The sequence below is a fragment of the Staurois parvus genome, unplaced genomic scaffold (genome assembly GCF_062004578.1).
Source record: "Staurois parvus isolate SC_StPar_1 unplaced genomic scaffold, SC_StPar_1.0 ptg000147l, whole genome shotgun sequence".
NCBI lineage: Eukaryota > Metazoa > Chordata > Amphibia > Anura > Ranidae > Staurois > Staurois parvus.
Window position 1 is genome coordinate 24,068,855 of NW_028317943.1, and position 17,817 is coordinate 24,086,671.

A 17,817-nucleotide genomic window follows, 5' to 3' on the forward strand; every position below is an offset into this window, starting at 1 on the left:
CATCAGTGCCCATCAGTGCTGCCTATCCGTGCCACCTCATCAGTGCCGCCTATCAGTGTCCATCAGTGCTTAAAATCACCTGTTGTACTTGGGAGGCCTTCTAAAATTGACAGAGCAGATTAGTGGTACAGTGGGTGCTGCTAAGGCAGATAGAAGTTTTCAAGCAGTAAAAAAGGAAAATCTCTCAAACTTCTAAATACTTAGGCAATGTGACCTTTAGATCCACAGAGAATTCAGTTATTTAAGTGCCTCTTTCTTTCCAAAGAAAAGGCAGATCTTGGCTCCCGTAGGAGAGTGCATAATCTGGTGCATCTCTGCATAGAAACCAATTGGCTTTCAGGTTTTATTGTCAAAGCTTAATTGAGCAAGCTGAAGTTAGAAGCGAATTGGTGGGGGGGGGGGGGGGAGGGGCCTGATCATGGCACTGTGAGGCTGCATGTAGCAGGAGCTCCAAATGCCCGCTGATGGACTGAGTGAGTGCTGCCTATATCCTGTGCTGTATTGATTGTGAATTGCCAGACCCTTACCAAAAGTTTTGTACTGTGTAACGGTGAGCACCCGCTGCTCCTTCTGGGATCATGAGCCCTTGTGGTGGCCAGCGGCCGCAGAGGACCCTGGCCAGAGGGGTGAGGCTCTGGGGTGCTGGAGCTGAGCCGTGGGTTGGAGCTGAGCCAGTGGCAGGCTGGCAGGCCGGTGGCCGTTGGCAGCCAGAGGGCAGTGAAGCCCCAAGACTCCGGTGGATTGGGAGCAAGAGGTGGCGGTGTACGAGGAGAGGGGGACGCTGAGATGCTCAGGTGACCACCCACGTGATGGTACCCGGACACCTGGGAGAGCCAGGAGAGCGGTGAGGGTCTACGCATGAAGAGGTGGTAGAGCACTGGAGGAGAATCCCCCCTCTCTCCAAGGCACCATTTCCGGGAGATCTGAAGACCCTTAGATACCCAGAGAGAACTAAAGCCCCCCCACATCAACAACTGAGAAGCCAGATCTGAGAGCGCACAGAGACGGATGGTTCTGTATCCTGGGCACGGTTGGAGATGGTGAGTTGCTGTGGGTTACGGCAGGACACTTAAAGTTTCTGTTATTGCTGATGTTCTGGATGTAAATTACTGAATATCTGAGCAGTGGAGGGGCAGGAAGACTATATTTATTGGGTGTTCTCAGGGTGGGACGGAACTGTTGAATTTCTCTTGCCCAAAAAGTAATACAGTAGGGGTCACAAAAGATTAACAGAAGAACAGCAAAAAGGAACTTTCCTGGGACAAGTACTAACATACCTGTGCACCAATAGAAAAGCAGCGGTACAGCCTAACAGGTATGAAGAGTAGATCGGCTAAAGGAGGGGGATCAAAAACCCCCCAATCAAATGCAAACATCAGTAAAATAAGAAAATATATGCCCCTACAGGAGAAAAGCCCGTAGAATGGAACCCTGGCAAAACAACTAGAAGTGACTAGAAAATATGCCGGAGATCAATCTAGTCTGTCATTTGGGACCCGGAAAGTGAACCTGATTAATGAATCGATAGTCGTGGATAGTGTAATGAAACAAAGTGTCACAAAACAACAGGGAGCTATGTCACAAATACCTACAAAAAACGGAGATGGCGGAAATGTTTGCGAAACTGGAGATGTTCATGAAAAACGAGATGGTGGTATTACGCAATGATTTGGGTAGAATATTAACACGAGTGTAAGAAGTAGAGGGGAAAATGGAGACACATGCTCAATTGATTAATAAATTAGAAATACAGGTGGAAGAGATGCGAAGAGAACAGAGAAAGCTTTCATTTAAACTGGAAGACCAAGAGAATCAAGACTGAAGAAATAACCTAAGGATCCAGGGCCTACCAGAAGAAGCGCAAGGAGAGGACTTACGTGATAAAATAAAAAGACTGTTCAATCCAATGATGGGAAGACCAGCAACAGAACACCTGAAAATTGAGAGAGTACATAGGATCAAGCGGCCGCAAGGAGTGCTGTCAGAAAGCCCCAGAGATGTAATAGTTCGATTCCATCATGAGGATAAAGAAAGAATATGGAAATGTTTGTGTGATACCACTGAAATAAAATATGAGGAAACAAAGCTGCAAATCTTTGCTGACATCGCATCTGAGGCACTAGTCAGAAGAAGATCTTTGAAACCGCTGTTGGATCAGATGAGGGAAAAAAAAGTTTGATATAACTGGGGTTTTCCAGCATGTTTGATTGGGTGAAAAGATGGGAAATTGGCAAGGCTGAGATTCTCAGAAGACTTAAATGACTTTTGCGAAACATTAGATTTACAGAAAATGGATCTAGAGGGGGGTCCGAGGGGTCTAAAGAGAGCGCAGGGTTGGGGACAGAAAAATGGCAGTGGGTATCTAAAAAGACAGTAATCAGACATAGGGTGGGAGGGAGGATGGGGGGGTAGGGGAGGGAGAGAAGTTGGGGAAAGGAGAGAGGGTGAACCCCCCAGTTTCTCCCGGGTCCCGGATGTTTTGTTTTTCCTCCCTCTCTCCCGTCCACCTTCTTCTACACTGTGGCTTCCTGGTCCCCTGTTCCTTCCTCCCTGACTGCTAAAGCGGGGGGGGGGATAGATGGGTAGAGGGAATCTTGAATTGCGGGACGTCTGGAGGCCAAACATGCTGCTAAACTCTGAACTGCCCTATGTTATGAGCTAGGGGTCAGAGTAAGCGTGCATGCACTGAGTCTCACCCCAAAATAGGAATTGTTAGTGGGAATAAACCACAACAGATTCCATGGCAATATGTAGGCCATGGGTGCTTTAAGAGTAAGATAGTTAAGAGGAAGGGAGGGTGGGAGGAAGGGGGGGGGTGTTGTTTAGTGGGGGGAATGTCCATGTCCTAAGTTGTCTATACTTGTTCCTTTGATTGGAAATCCAAAGGGGAAGTGAAATACCATCAGAAATGAGTTTGGTCAATTTTATGACTTACAATGTGAAAGGATTAAACTCCCCGACTAAAAGACATAAGATCCTCATGGAAATTCACCAATACTCTATAGATGTAGTGTTTTTACGAGAAACACATATAACCCATGATACAAATGTTAAGTTATATTCAAAGTACTACCCAACCTGGTACTATGCTGATTCCCCTATAATTCTACCCTGTCAGCTGGCAATAGTCCCACGATCACCAACAGTGACTCTAGGTCACAGGAGAACATTAGAAATGTACTCCTGTGACCAAAAAGAGCAGTCCAGTCAAAAAAGGTTTGGTTATACTTCTCTTTATAGTTCATGCAATCTAAGTAGTGTAAATAACCACTTTCTGACCGGGCTATAGCCGAAGGATGGCTACAGTGTGGTTGGCAATGTCAATGGATGCCCTATCAGAACTCCGCCCTCCTGTAAGTCCTTATTCACACATCAGGAGTGCTCTGTGATTGCTGTGTCCTTTGGACACAGCTGGTCACAGAGAAAGGTAAAGAGCCAATTACAGCGGCCCTTAACCACGTGATCAGCTGTATCCATTTAAATAGACTTGCCAGTTATCGGCAGTCTTCTCCTCATGCATGACAGTGTAAGGAGAAGATAGCCAGTAACTGGCGATTCTCATGGAAACACCTACACTGATAATCAGCCCCATAAGTGCCAATCAGTTTCCATCAGTGTCGCCTATAAGTGCCCATCAGTGCTACCTATCAGTGCTGCACATCAGTGAAGCCTCATCAGTGCTTCTTCATCAGTACCCATCAGTGTTGTCTCATCCGTGCAGCCTTTCAGTTCCCATCACTGCAGCCTCATCAAAGCACATCAGTGGAAGGAGAAAAATAACTTTTTTGCAAAATTTTATAACAGAAACTAAGAAAAACTTTTTTCGTTTCAAAATGTTGTCTTTTTCATTTGTTTAGCAAAAAATAAAAAACCCCAGTGGTGATTAAATACCACCAAAAGAAAGCTCTGTCTCAAAAATGGTACAAATTTCATATGGCTACAGTGTTGCATGACCGCGCAATTGTCAAAGTGCAATATATCACTGAAAGCTGCAAATGGCCTGGGCAGGAAGGGGGTGAAAGTACCCAATAGGCAACTGGTTAAGCCTATCAATCAAAACTTACCTGTATAGCATAGGCCATACTCCATTTACATCTGACATGTTGATTGTGTGCTAGCTGATTATTATTTGTTTCTGAACTTTTCAGGAAACAAATGTGAATTGTGTGTAGGTAGTTTGATAGAACAGGGCCTTCTTTTGTGCTGCCTGACTTTCAAACATCTAGAGTTACACACATCAGTGTGCTGAAGCACAGAATGTTACTCCATGCTGCTCATATCTATTTTCTTTTTAAACGCTGATCTTAAGGACATCCAATGAGGAAAGACATACAAATATGAGATGAAATAACATTAATAGCATACACCATTTCTGATGTTGCTTTGCTTTGTAGTCAGTAAATAAAATTCTGCTTATTATTCATCACATCTAATAAATGACTTGGCCCGGGCATTGGCTGTGGCTCAACTTGAGAATTTGTCCTTGTTTGAACACAGGGAACTTATTTATTTTCTGTAGTTGCTTTGGAAAGAAAAATGCAAAACAAGTTAAAAAAAGTTACTTTGATGTGTTAAAAGGATCTAAGGTTATGGAAACAAATGGAAGTCTTGATTTCAGACCAAACATGAAATATTCATTACAGGATGTGCATCCTAAGGTATGGTTTGGAAATGATCAGTGTCTATAAACATAAGCACAAGTTAAAGCTATAATTTATCATAGAGGGGGTACCAAACACACAAGTTAACTGTAATGGTGTGTATCCCATGTCCTGCAGGTTGCTGCTTCTTGTAAACCCCCCCCCCTTCATTCTGCCAGATATTGCCCAGAGCAGTGATCTTCCAGTGCTGCAGGAGTTAATAACAGTGACAGTGATTGTTGGGCACTTGTACCACTCACCCTCCCTTTTCTTCCCCTCTGCCATTCACAGAACTCATACTATACACTCATCAGGTACTTTATTAGGTACACCTTGCCAGTACCGGGTTGGACCCCTTTTGCCTTCAGAACTGCCTTAATTCTTCTTGGCATTGATTTAACAAGGCGTTGGAAACATTCCCTTTAGAGATTTTGGTCCATATTGACATGATAGCATCATGCAGTTGCTGCAGATTGCGAATCTCCCATTTTCCCAAAGGTGCTGTATTGGATTGATATCTGGTGACTGTGGAGGCCATTGGAGTACAGTGAACTCATTATCATGTGCAAGAAACAGTTTGAGATGATTTGAGCTTTGTGACATGGTGCATTATCCTGCTGGAAGTAGCCATCAGAAGAAGGGTACACTGTAGTCATAAAGGGGATGGACATGGTCATCAACAATGCTCAGGTAGGCCGTGGTGTTAAATGATGCTCAGTTGGTACTAAGAGGCCCAAAGTGTGCCAAAAAATATCCCCCACACCATTACACCACCACCAGCCTGAACTGTTGATACAAGGCAGGATGGATCCATGCTTTCATGTTGTTTATGCCAAATTCTGACCCTCTCATCTGAATGTGGCAACTGAAATTGAGACTCATCAGACCAGACAACGCTTTTCCAATCTTTTATTGTCCAATCTTGGTGAGCCTGTGCAAATTGTAACCTCTGTTTCTGGTTCTTAGCTGACGGGAGTGGCACCCGGTGTGGTCTTCTGCTGCTGTAGTCAATCTGCTTCAAGGTTCGACGTGTTGTGCATTCAGAGATGATATTCTGCATACCTTGGTTGTAATGAGTGGTTATTTGAGTTACTGTTGCCTTTCTGTCATCTTGAACCAGTCTTCCCATTCTCCTCTGACCTCTGACACTAACAAGACATTTTCATCCACACAACTGCCACTCACTGAATATTTTCTCTTTTTCGGACCATTCTTTGTAAACCCTAGAGATGGTTGTGTGTGAAAATCCAAGTAGATCAGCAGTTTTTGAAATACTCAGATCAGCCCGCCTGGTACCAACAACCATGCCACATTCAAAGTCACTTAAATCCCCTTTCTCCCCCATTCTGATACTCAAATCGAACTTCAGCAAATCTTTTTCACCACGTCTAGATACCTAAATATTGCTGCCATGTGATTTGTGTTACCAAGCAATTGAACAGGTGTACCTAATAAAGTGGCCGGTCAGTGTATTTGTCCCACAGTGCAACATGATTAAATGTGTTGGTTGACCCAAACTGATTAACTGAAACAAAAACACCCGCATAGAGGGGCTAATGCTGGGCAAAGGCCAACCATACCAAAAGAGTGAGGTTGGTGGTTTAATCTTCAAATCTGATACAAATTCAAAAATAAACATCACCATCAGATGCAAGGTAGTCATCACGCATCAACAAAGTCTCTCCCAAGAAGAAATCTTGCCAAATACACATTCCTCCCAACTGTCCCTCATTTGGAAGGACTGTTCCTCTTTTGAAACCAAATCCCTCTGTCTATAATAAATGCAATACTTAGCTACCAAAAGTGTTACACTACATTAAGCCCCCAATCACACTTGAGCGTCTTTCTTCTCCTTTCCCTTTGTCTAACTACGCAGAATTACATTTGTTTTGTTTGTTCCTGTTCACACTTGTATGCTCTACACCTGGGGTAGGCAACTTTAAAGAGGTGGTGATACACCTGAACAACATGGGACAGGTCCAAGATCACCGGGCACAGTGTTGCCTCCTCATACCCGATTTAAACCTCTAATTGCCGTACTACCGTGTCGCAATTGTGTGAATTGCACAGCAATCATGAGTTTAAATCAGGTGGTCAGGAGGCAACATATGACCTCCTTACCACCTGTCAAACTTTGATTGCTTTTCAGAGGAGCAGCAGTACCTGCTGTAGTTGTGAATGAGTCCTTAGTTGCATGTGGCAGTGGCACCCTTAGGGCTCGTTCACATGTAAAGTTGTGGGGGGGTAAAATCCTGCGGTGGAGTAGCAGATTTACCACCTCATTCTCTACCCCCTTAGCTGCTGAGGCAGCAGCCGAAGTACACATGTCACAGCAGGAATTAGACGCTCTGTTGCTTTTGATGGGTGCTACCGCCTGCCAATCGCAACCTTGCGGGGACACTGCACTGCACTTGTGATGTGGGTAAACCGCAGAGTATCAATGTGAAAGCAGCCCTATACTATTATGCCCAGTGTATTGCTTCACACTGACCTGAAGATCTCTTCTTTCCTGCTGCTGGCACCACTTTGGAGACCACTAGTTGGTATAAGATTTGGGGAGCAGTTGGTATCTCCGTATGGGACAGGAGTCAGCACTACAGAGGAGACATCAGCTTATTGCTCTACTACAGCTCCAACTTTACAAGTAGTCCCTCTATATTGCACTCTGTATGATGCTCTGAGATGACGGGTCAGCAAGTCCAGACTGCGATCCAGTCACCTAGCAAAGATCTGCTGGTAGCTGACCCCGCTCTGCACCCTATGTTCAAAAAAGTGCATGAGTTTTTTTGTTGAGTGTATTCAAGTGTTTTTGGCTCCATAGACCTAAATGGGTACACCTGAAATGCGCAATGCATACTTTTGTGTGCATTTTACACCTGAAGAATGCCTTTCCTCCTGTAGAACTGCTCTCCTCCCCTTGCCCATCCCAGGAAACAAACTCCTGAAGCCTGATACACATGAAAAATGGCCACTAAAACCAACATACGCTCTGCTCAGCTGTGAATGCAGGCTAAACCTTCCACAAAAACCTTATTATCCCCACATTTTTATTTTAAAAAGCCAGCAAAAAGGAAACACAGTGATGATCAAACACTTTTGGGTTTAACCAATCATTTTTTGCTTAATTCTTCATGGACCATATTATTATTATTATTATACAGTATTTATACTGTTTGCTCAGCGCTGTACATTATAGTGGGGGGACAGAACATGAGACAATACAGTAACAAAACAATACACGAGGGGTTCGAGGGCCCTGTTCTTTCGAGCTTACAATCTAGAAGATTGCACCATATAATTGGGGGCATGACAGATACTAAAGCAGGTGTCTCCAAATTTTCTAAAGAACCAGTTTACTGTCCTTCAGACTTTAGAGGGGGCAGACTGTGCCCAGTGGCAGTAAACAATGCCTGATCTTTGGTATTAGGAGGAGAAATATTGCCCCATTGTTGGTGTCAGTTGGAGGAATAGTGCCCCATTGTTGGTGTCAGTTGGAGGAATAGTGCCCAATTCTTGGTGTCGGAGGAATAGTACCCTATTGTTGGTGTCAGTTATAGGAATAGTGCCCCATTGTTGGTGTAATTTGGAGTAATAGTGCCTTATTGTTGGTGTCAGTGGCAAGAAAAAAGCCTCAAGGGCCAGATAAAGGCAAGCAAAGGACTGCAGTTTAGAGACCACTAAAGGATTTCCCTCTTTATCCTCTCAGAAAGTTAGGAGGTATCCATACAGGTGATTCAATTTGTGCTGTTTAAGCTTTTCTTCCCAATAAACCAACAATGCCGATGACTGGTGATGCAGTGGTTGACTGCTGCGCAGAATATGAAAAATACATGATCTTTACTCCCCATGGAAACCAGAAGATGTCCAACACTGCTGTCAGCTGAGTACTGGCAGAATGCATTGATAACCTGGTATACCCATCTACAGATTGGCTCTAATGCACAGATGTGAACTGAATCCACAGGAAACCATGTTATAAGGACTGTAGTGCATTTCTGCAAACCGGAAAATGCACCGAAAAATGCTCAAGTGTGAACCTAGGCTTAATACATGCTCAGGCAGGAAGAGAGGGGAATCCAACATGGTGTAAACCCCTTTATTTATTTATTTATTTATTTCAGTTACTTATATAGCGCCGTCAGTTTACACAGTGCTTTTACATATATATATTGTACATTCACATCAGTCCCTGCCCTCAAGGGGTGTACAATCTAAGGTCCCTAACCAGGGGCGGACCGACAACTCATGGGGCCCCCGGGCAACAGGGGATCATGGGGCCTCTGTGTCCTTGCCCAAACTCAAAAAAGCCTATGAAAAAGGTACCAGGGGCATCTCATGGGGCCCCCTACTGTCCCCGGGCCCTCGAGCAGTGCCCAGGTTTCCAAATGGTAAGTCCGCCCCTGTCCCTAACTTACATTCATACAAACACATACTAGGGCCAAATTAGACAGGAGCCAATTAACCTACCAGCATGTCTTTGGAGTGTGGGAGGAAACCAGAGTACCCGGATGAAACCCACGCAGACACAGAACATGCAAACTCCAGGCAGGTGGTGCTGTGGTTGGGATTCGAACCAACGACCCTAGTACTGCCAGGTGGAAGTGCTAACCATTTAGCCACTGTGCTGCCCATTAAAAGTAAATACTAAAAACTGCACTCACGTAAAGCAGAGTTCCACCCAAAAGAGGAAGTTCTGCTTTAAAGATTGGTCCCCTGCTCCCCATTAAGGATTGGCACCTTTGGGGAGCAGGGGGGGAATGGGTACCCGAATTTGACAGGTAACCACTCCCACTTCTGCTGCGATCGCCTAGGCGATTGGAAACGGAAGTTGTCCTCCTACCCTCCCTCCCCGAAGTCTTGTGGGACACGTGACAGGTCCCAGAAGACTACGGGGCCATTCAGGAAGCGCAGCACTACTCACGCATGCGCAGTGGGCACCAGGTCTTTGAAGCCGCAAGCTGTCACAGCCAGGTGCCCACACTGAAGATGCCGGTGCCTGGAATACAGGACGGCTGGTGAAACGGGCTGCAGCGGGGGCAATCATGAGACATGGGAGAGGTGTAGCTGCTGACTTTTATTTTTTTTACAGAGTGAGTGGAACTCCGCTTTAAAGTGTTACTAAACCCAGGACCCCTGCATTCACTCTATCTGGTCTCCCACAGTACATACAACATGGAAATGCAATTATTTTACTAAATATAAACTGCTAAATACTTTTTCTCATCAGCAGTTAGAGCAGTCCTGTGACTTCTATCAGTGTTCAGCAGAGCACTGGTTAAAGCTTGTAGAAGAAATTTTCTTTCTGCTCTAGAAGGATGCAGAACCCCTAACCTCTATCTGGACAGTGCTGATTGGCCCTGTGCTGACCACATGCACTCTCCCAAGAAAAAAAAAACCTTTCTAGCAATACATACTAAACTGAGCATGTGCAGAATGGCTATGGGTTCAGTCTGTCTTATCAGGAGATTTGAACAAGAGGAGGAGCAGAGAAAACAGGATCAAACGGCCTTTTTACACAGTACAGAGGATAAACCCCTTAGGTTCCACAGTGAGTATAACAAGCATGCTTTACTGCATATACAGACTGATTTTACTGTTGTGGGTTTAGTAACACTTTAAGAACAGATGTAACACAATGCTTTATGACTATGATTGTACCTTAACTATCATTTGAAATCCATTTTTCCCCTGTATGTGCAGGGCTGGAACAACTGGTGGGCAGGAGGGGTGGCTGCCCTGGGCACTGTGGGGATTTGGGAGGTTTTTGTAAAAGGGCTGCTTTGGGGGGGGGGGGGGGCTTTGAACTAGGAGGGGGGATTTGTGTTAGGAAAGGGGGTTTGGGGAAGGATTTATGCTAGTGGAGATGATTTGGGGATTTGTGATAGGTGCAGAAATTTGGGGGAGAAAGATTAGCGCTAGGAGAGGGGGTTTGGGGGGGGGGGGGTTTGTGCTGGAAGAGGGGATGAGTGGGAGGATTTATGTTCAAAGGTGAAAATTGAAGGTTTAAGGATTTGTGCTATGAAGGGGCATTTGTACTAGAAGAGCGGGATTTTTGCTTGGGGTTGTTCTAGAAGGGGTGCATTTGGGTGGGGGGCTTTGAACTAGGAGGGGGGATTTGTGTTAGGAATGGGGGTTTGGGGAGGGATTTATGCTAGTGGAGATATTTGGGAGATTTGTGATAGGAGCAGAAATTTGAGGGAGAAAGATTAGCGCTAGGAGAGGGGATTTGGGGTGGATTTGTGCTAGAAGAGGGGATGGGGGGTGATTTATGTTCAAAGGGGAAATTAGAGAGACAGAAGATTTGTGCTATGAAGGGGGATTTGTCCTGGAAGAGGGGGGTTTTGCTTGGTGAAGATTTTGGCTTGCAAAGGGAATTTATTCTTAGATGGTAAGTGTGATAATTAGTGCTCAAACCTATCTGGGGGGAGGGAGGGGATTTTTGCTGACACATAATGCTCACACATTTTGTTTTGGGGGGGGAGTGGGGGTCGCTATTTGGCATCTTTGCCCTGGGCTCTAGGTGACCTTCTCCTGGCACTGTGTGTGTGGCATATTGATTGAATGGGTTAATGACTATAGATTGATTATTCGTATTGGAAACAGGATGTTTGCAGGCAGCAGTGAAGCACAGGGGATGTTCTCTGCAGGTTTGGGGTGGCATTTTTGCAGATGAAGTTGGGGATTTGGTGAGAATTGATGACCTCCTTACTGCTGATAAGTACAGGCAGATTCTTATCTATCATACTAGCTCCCTCATCACCTCCTCCCACGCTCGCCTCCAGGACTTCTCCAGAGCCTCTGCCATCCTCTGGAACTCCCTACCACAGCATGTCCGGTCAGCCCCCACTCTGTCTGCCTTTAGGCGATCTTTAAAAACTCACTTCTTCAGGGAAGCCTACCCCACCTCCACTTAAGATCTGTACTTGAATCACCTCCGCCAGATCATCTCCCGCAGCTATCACCTTTTGTATCACCTCCCCCTTCCTTTAGATTGTAAGCTCCACGAGCAGGGCCCTCCTATTCCTTCTGTACTGAAATGTATTGTAATTGTACTGTCTCCCTTATATTGTAAAGCGCTGCGCAAACTGTTGGCGCTATATAAATCCTGTATAATAATAATAATATCATACGATACTATCAGGGAGACATCTGATCAATCCCAGCTTCATTCTGAAGCATAACAGTAATTCAAAACATTGCCAAAATCATACAGAACTATCTGCAGAAAAAGGAAGAACAAGTAATCCTATTACAGCTGATATGGTCCCATAGAGCCCTGATATCAACATCATCAAGTCTAGGATTACATGCTGAGATAGAAGGAAGTAAGACAGCCAAAGTCTATGATGGAACTGCGGAAGTTCCCCAAGGTTCTTGAGTACTTTCAGAATCTACATGCAAGTGTACCTAAAATAATTGCTGCTATGTTAAAGGGTGGCTGCACCAAATATTAATTTAATTATTTTTCTATTTACTACATTTTCTAGGAAGTTTAATGATCAATAATAACCCTTCATAACATTAATGTTAAAGCATTCCTACACTACAGTATTTTTCACAAGTGCCTAAAACATTTGCACAAAACTATGTATAATGGTCGATGAAAACAGAACTCTGGGGTAATGAATATGGGCTGTCTTTAGCGTGATATGCATTTACCTGCTAGTTCCCCACAGTATTTCCACTGTCTGTATTGGTTTTATCTTGGTTCAATAAAGTGGATTGTTTGGAGTGTGCTGATTGTACGTTCTTTGTTCTCATCTATGCAGCACACTGCAGGTGCTGGGCTAGCACCTACAGGAGGTGTTGTGCTTGGAGATTGGGAGTCTCTCTATCTCGAGCAGTGGTAAATATATATATATAAACCATTATATATATATATAATGGTCATTTGATTTTGTAAAATGGATGATATATTATGACTTGTAATATATTTTTATATTAAATGTTATAATCCACTGAACACCAGCTGAAGTTTCATATCAATCTGACAATGAGGGCCGATTTTGGCAGCTGAAAAGACAAGAAGGGTAAAGCAGACTTGGCTAACAGAATGGGGTTTATTTACTAAAGCTGGAGAGTCCAAAATCAGACTCCCTTCTGCATAGAAACCAATCAGCTTCTAACCTCAGCTTGTTCAATGAAGCTTTGGCAATGAAACCTGGAAGCTGATTGGTTTCTATGCAGAAGGGAGTCTGATTTTGGACTCTTCAGCTTTAGTAAATAAACCCCAATATGTCAGCAGACTGTTTTTTTTTTTGGTGCCGTATTTCATGCACTGGAAGTAAGGCAATAAAACCAATATGTTTCTAAAAGAAAAAGGGGAAAAAATCTAGATCTATTAGGCTTATTTCACACTGATCCATTTTTCTTCTGGTTTTGCTTTAAAAAAAGCAGAAGAAAAATAAGCAACCAAGTATTCCTATGGAACTCACACTGATCCAGTGCATTTTTTAAAATCTCACACCTGCTTGCTGTCTTTTTGGTGCAGGCTTGGTGTGGTAAAAAAACAATGCACCAAAAACACACCTCCCCTTTGAAATCAATGGAAAACATGGCAAAAATGAATAAAAAATACACCCGTATTGCGTTTATGGTGTGTTTTTTTTAGCCACATGTCCTGTAAAAAATGCTCTGCAAACGTGGTAAAAACACGTGTTTTTGCCGTGGATCAGAGTGAAAGTAATAATAAATGTGATAAACCAAATAACCACAAATAATAGCGCAACCCTAAACCAAATCAATAAATAAATAAATTAATTAATAAATCCACCACCATATATGTGCAATAAATTAATCAGTGCCAAATCGTATATAGGAAGTCCCCATATAGTCCATTCAGAAAAGTCCATATATTAATGATCCTCAATAAATGAAGTGATGAGATCCTCCTTCACCAATGTGATATCCAGTGCACAGAACACCCCATCAAACTGCACACTCACCATATACTGGTAATAAAACAGCGTATCAATAAATATCCAGCATTCCACCACTTAGGCTCCAGCTTAGAAAAATCCTCTCATATCCAATTAGTACATGTGAATAAAAAGAATACTCGCCATAGTGCAATATCATCCAGCAAATTTATTAAGGTAACAAACCCCCCATTAAAACCGCACTCACACTGAGTATATAAATGTACAGCGTTTGTTAATAATTAGAGCTACAAGTTCTGTCTCCAGCATCTCACCAGTCTGCCTGCACTCAAGATGGCGATGGTGCAATCACGTAATCCGGACACGTGCATCAGCGTGCGTGGTGACGTCACCAGCTAGCCACACTCTAACGCGTTTCGTCAGATGACTTCTTCAGAGTGAAAGTAGCCTAAGACACCATGTACACAGGGTGTTTGGAAAACACTTCTGAACGATGGAAACTGACTGCTGGAAAACGTAGATTAAAAAATGTTTGCATACCTCTTTTATGCGCGTTTATCAGCGTTTGCATTTTAGAAGCTTTTTTTAGATAACCTCAGCAGACCTTCCAAAATACCCAGAATGCACTGAAAAACAGTAAAAAAATTAACTATTTCAGACATTTTGAGAGAAATAGAGAGAGCAGAAGCAGAGAGCAGTATTTGTTGAGATTAGCGGTCTTTTTTTTTGTGGTGTTTGGATGTGTTCCAGCTCATTTCTGTGCAGAAATTATTGCAGCAGTGTCTAACATATTTTCTTTCATGCAAAGCCTCAAAGTATGGTGTACCAGGTCCATTTGAGTACCGGGAAAACGCTTTGCATGCATTTTTCATGATGAAAAATGGCTCTGGAAAGCATCTGGAAATGGAAGAGTTAAAAAAATTTCCAAACACAAACACTTATAAATGCAGTTAGCTGTGTTTACAAGCATTTGGTGTTTGAAACGCTGATAAAATCTACTCCTGAACGCAAGTTTGGTGCGTTCAAAAAAACGACTGTAAACTCAACTGCCTGTAAACGACTGTAAACAAAATAGTGTACATGGACATATAGGAAAACATTAGGGAGAGTTCAGGGGCTGCTGAAAAAAACGCAGAACAGCTCCTAAACGTGAGTTTATCAGCTGCAGTGTACATGTAGCCTTAGGGTTCTCTCTGTGCATGCCTGGGTTTCCTCCAGGTACTCCAGTTTCCTTCCACACTCCAAAGACCTGCTGGTAGGTTAATTGGATCCTGTCTAAAGTACCCCTAGAATGTGTATGTATGAATGTGAGTTAGAGACCTTAGATTGTACGCCCCTTTTGAGGGTTAGGGACTGATGTGAATGTACAATATATATATTGTAAATTGACATCACTATATAAATACCTTTAATAAATAATAACAAATAAGGGGTGTACACAAATACTTTAATGTGTTACTGCTGTGGCTATTTTTTTATGCTATGCATGTCCAGGTGAGGGAGCTCTTACACAATGAAATATCAGCAACTAAATCACTAAGGCAGCACCAAAGGATAAGTAAGTTTCTATTTGATAGCTGTATATAATCAAATGTAGGGCAGATGTGTGGTTTTAGCATTGCATTTAGTAGTTTAACAAATAGGCAACTGTGCTGAGACTGCCCTTCAGGCTTGTCAGATGAGCAGTCAAATAGCCAACTTAAGGAGCTGGCAAGGTAGGCACTCAAAAAGAAAAAATGTGCTGTCCCTTTAAATAAACAGTGTCACAATAATGAAATATCAGTGCAAATAAACAAAAGTGTCTATCAAAAAGGTGAGTGTAATATCATCAGAGGCTGTGTTAATCTTAATTGTCAAACTTCAGTGTTCCACCACCAAAAGCACACAGTAGCCGCTTACCAGAGACTAAGGCTACGTTCACACTAGCGTTGTGTGCAGGCGGCAGAGAGGCGTTTGGGAAGCGTTTTTACCACTTCCCAAACGCCTCTGCCAATTCTGCACATTACAGCACATGGTGCTGTTCTAACGGGAGCGTTTGCGTCGCGGCAAAACGGACGCCTCTGGTCGAGTCAGGAGGAGTTGAAGCCTATTATTCTAGTCTATGGTGCCACTCTGCAAACGCCTGGCCGGCGTTTGCGGTGCGGTTGCGGAGCGGTAACACCATTCAAACTGCATTATAGGCATTTGTGGGATGTTTTTAACACTCGGCAAACGCCTAGCAACCGCCGCTAAACCGCATATGCGGCATTTGCCGAGCGTTAAAAAACTCTCCAGTTTTGGTAAATAACCCTCATGGTGTCTCAGCTACCTAAAACTCCATAGGGGCCAGGCCAGATGGTAACCTACAAAGGGGATAAAACAGAGGAACTCTATAGTGTAGCATGAATTGTCATGCCATTTATTTAAAACAGAGAGGTACTCGCATTCGCATATAAAAACAAGAGAAACAGCATATCAACATGACAGAACGCATCCGCTCGGCCAAGGGGGGGTGTGATGGCCTCACCGCTAAGCTCTGCCCCATGCATTTCATTATTTAATTTTTCTTGCATACATGTTTGTACTGCATTTAAAGTGGCAGTAAAGTCTTTTATGTAAAACCCACTGACAGACTGGGTTTTTACAACAGAAGATTCCCTAGTGGGTCCCCCCCTGCCTGTCAGTGGGTTAAGTGATATGAGCCGCACATGCGCATCTCAGACCACAATTACGACCCACTCTAAATGGCGCAGCAATATGACTTCTGTGCGCATGCGTGGGAGAGACGTCACCTGTGTCCCGGCCATTCAAGTTGCTGAAGATTGGTAAAGGAAGACCGGGTGAAGATGGATGCTACTGGAGACCAGGGATAGCCATGTCAGTGCAGCGATGGAGGGCTCCATCTGCAGGTAAGTCTGCCATAATATACTTGTATGCAGTGTACACTAGCATACTAGTATGTATGACCTAAGCCTGCACGGGGGACCATTTTTTAAAATAAACACAACTTTACTACCACTTTAAAAACATTGTAGAAATAGGAAGAAATAGCCCGGCCGCCTCAAAAGCCTATAGGCAAAGCCTGACTTTTTTTTCCTGATAAAATATTTTTATATATGTAAAGGAGGATGCTGCTGACTTTGATGTAAAGGGGAACACTTCAGACTATGATGTAAAGAGGAACTCTGATGTAAGGGGGTCTCTGGTCACCAGACCCTCCTCTTAAACAAGAGTCCTCAGAGTTCCCTTACACCAGAATCCTCAGAGTTCTCCTTTACATCACAGTCCGCAGAATTCCCTTTTACATCATATTTCCCCTTTACATCAGGGTCTGCAGAGGTCTCCTTGCACTGTGGGGTGCTAGTTTGAAAGGGGCAACAATCAGGGCATTGCATTGGGGCAAGGCACGCACGCTTCGCTGTGTATCTCTTATAATGAGTGTACCTTTTCTTAGAATTCTCTGCAGACTTGATGAATGGAGGATAGATGGAGGATCCTTCACTCAGTGTACTCCTGTGCCTGTGTGTTCACCTCACACTAGCAGCTGCCTCTGCGTCCATTCAGACCACCTAGGAGCCACCAGAATGGGAACAGTAGCATAACTAAATTGCCTGCAGCTGATTGGCACCCCAACCCGTGAAGCGAGAGAGAGTGGGGCGCCCATCTGTATGAGCAGGGCCGCTTATAAAGGTCTCTCCCCCTCTCTCTGTTTCTCCCTCCTCCAGATGTGCACCCTTCTGGGAAGGCTTCCACTGCCTATTGAGAAATCTGGCCAACACTCACCTCCCCCCAAGTAGTTAGCAGGTAAAAGCAGCCTCAGCTTGAATCAACTAAGTCATGGCTCCAACATGTTTCACCCCTCCCCAGGGCTTGGATTAATTGAGCTGAAGATGCGTTTATCGGCTAACCACTTGGGCCAGACAAGGTGTGGGCTGGCTGTGCTATCGCTTCCTATTTCTACAGCAAGCTTTGGGCCTGGATGAACCTTTCCCCAGCCTGCATCCAGTGTTGTATCTAGGTTGTGTGCTGCCCTAGGCAGCCTGACACCCCACCTGTGAAGACAGCCTGCCACCAACCAACACCCCCCCCCCTTTGCCATGGAGAGCCTAACAATGACCAACACCACTCCTCCACCGAGCGAGACAGAGAGACACCTTCACAGCTCCAGACATGCCCGGGAACCAGAGTCAGGCTCTGCATACACAGTCAAGCAGCCTCTCACGGATCCCACCTGGTCCCCATGCCACATGTGTTCCTTCTTCCATCCCTTCTTCCACAGGTGTGGCACCGCTCCCCTGAAAAATGCTGTCCTAAGCAAA